A 1,595-nucleotide genomic window follows, 5' to 3' on the forward strand; every position below is an offset into this window, starting at 1 on the left:
GTTAAGTGCGCGGACTCTAATCTGGGAGAACCAGGTTTGATTCCCCACTCCTCCACTTGCAGCTGCTGGATGACCTTAGGCAAGCCATTGTTCTCTCAGAGCTGTTCTCTCAGGAGCAGTTCTGGAAAGAGCTCTCTCAGCCCCACCTACCTCACTGGGTGTCTGTTGTGGGGAGGGGGAAGGGAAAGGAGTTTGTAAACCGCTCTGAGACTCTGAGTAAAGGGCGGGGTACAAATCCAATCTCCTCCTCCTCCTCCTTTTTGACATGCTCCTAATAACTGTTACTGGCTTCCTGCCTAGTTTTTTTGTGTTGAATTATTGTTTTATCGGATTATTATATTGCTATTCTTGAACTTTAAAGTGTTTTTAATGTTTGATATATACTACCTTGGGGACCCCATTTGTGTGGGAAGCTGGCAAAGAAGTCTTTTAAATAAATAAGAGGTCCAATAAACAGCACCTTAAAAGACCTAACGCAGTCCGCCTTTCTCACTGAGACTCCAGACGGATCACGGAATTTAAACCAATGCATTCAGCCTTTTAAATCTTATGGAAGCCGAAACCAGGATTGCCTTCACTTACATATTGGGCAACCCGCCTGGAATCTCCGTGAGTCAGGCGGACTATAAATAGCAAAACACAGAGATAAAATAAGCCCATGGATTCCCTGGGCTGCCTCTCTGGCGTTAGCAGGAAGGACCGGTGAGGGAAAAGATCCAGGTGGGCAGCCCTGTTGTCGTTTTGAAGCAACAGAACAAAGTCCGAGTCCGGAGTGGCACCTTTAAGGCCAACGAAATTTTATTCAAGGTATGAGCTTTGGTTTGGTGTGCAGGGCACACTTCCTCAGATACCTTCCATTCCACGTGGCTTAATTCGGTGCCTTCCATGAAGCTATATTCATGTTGGTGGGAAGCCGCAGAACACACGTTGGTGTGAAGCAGCAGAACCAAGTTCGAATCCAGAGCAGCACCTTTAAGACCAGCAAAGTTTCATTCAAGGTATGAACTCTGGGGGTGTGCAAGCCCGCTTCCTTAGATCCACGCGTGCATGCACAAGTAAAGCTCACCCCTTGAATAAAACGTTGCTGGCCTTAAAGGTGCCACTCTGGAACTCTCACTTCGGTGAGGAAGAAGAGCTGTTTGGAGGAGGTGGTGGCGGGGAGTCGGCGTTGGAACATGCATTTACCCCGTGCGCTTTAGCAATCCTTTGCAGTTGGATTTCCCTGCGCGCAACGCGACAATCGACTAGCAAACCATTGCTAAAGTACATGGAACATGCACTTCCCGTGCGCTTTAGCAATCCTTTGCAGTTGGATTTCCCTGCGCGCAACGCGACAATCGACTAGCAAACCATTGCTAAAGTACATGGGAAGCGCATGATCCGAGGCGCGTGGTGGGGGGAAACCTGCTTGCAATGCAGAGGAAGGCCGGCCTCGGAATGACCCGCCGCTGCGCCCAGGCGGAGAGGCCCGGGGGTCGCTTCTCGCCTTCCCGGGAGGAGCCCGTCTCCGTCTGCCGCTGCTGGCCTGCCTCGGGGTGAGGCCTGCGGAGCCAGGGAGGGAGGGAGGCGGCAGGCGGGGGGCGGGCCGAGGCGCC

General features: G+C 51.8%; 1 long non-coding RNA gene across 1 annotated transcript in view; it reads left to right on the top strand.

The window, feature by feature from the left end:
• The first annotated feature begins 770 nt into the window (after positions 1-770).
• The window catches only part of LOC107114862, a 6,655-nt gene continuing 5,830 nt past the window's right edge, over positions 771-1,595 (top strand). The window contains exon 1 of the long non-coding RNA XR_001482660.1: positions 771-807. This is a non-coding gene — a long non-coding RNA (uncharacterized LOC107114862). The remainder of the gene's footprint in view (positions 808-1,595) is intronic.

This window comes from Gekko japonicus, unplaced genomic scaffold, assembly GCF_001447785.1.
Source record: "Gekko japonicus isolate JY-2015 unplaced genomic scaffold, Gekko_japonicus_V1.1 scaffold2148, whole genome shotgun sequence".
Classification (NCBI taxonomy): Eukaryota; Metazoa; Chordata; class Lepidosauria; order Squamata; family Gekkonidae; genus Gekko; species Gekko japonicus.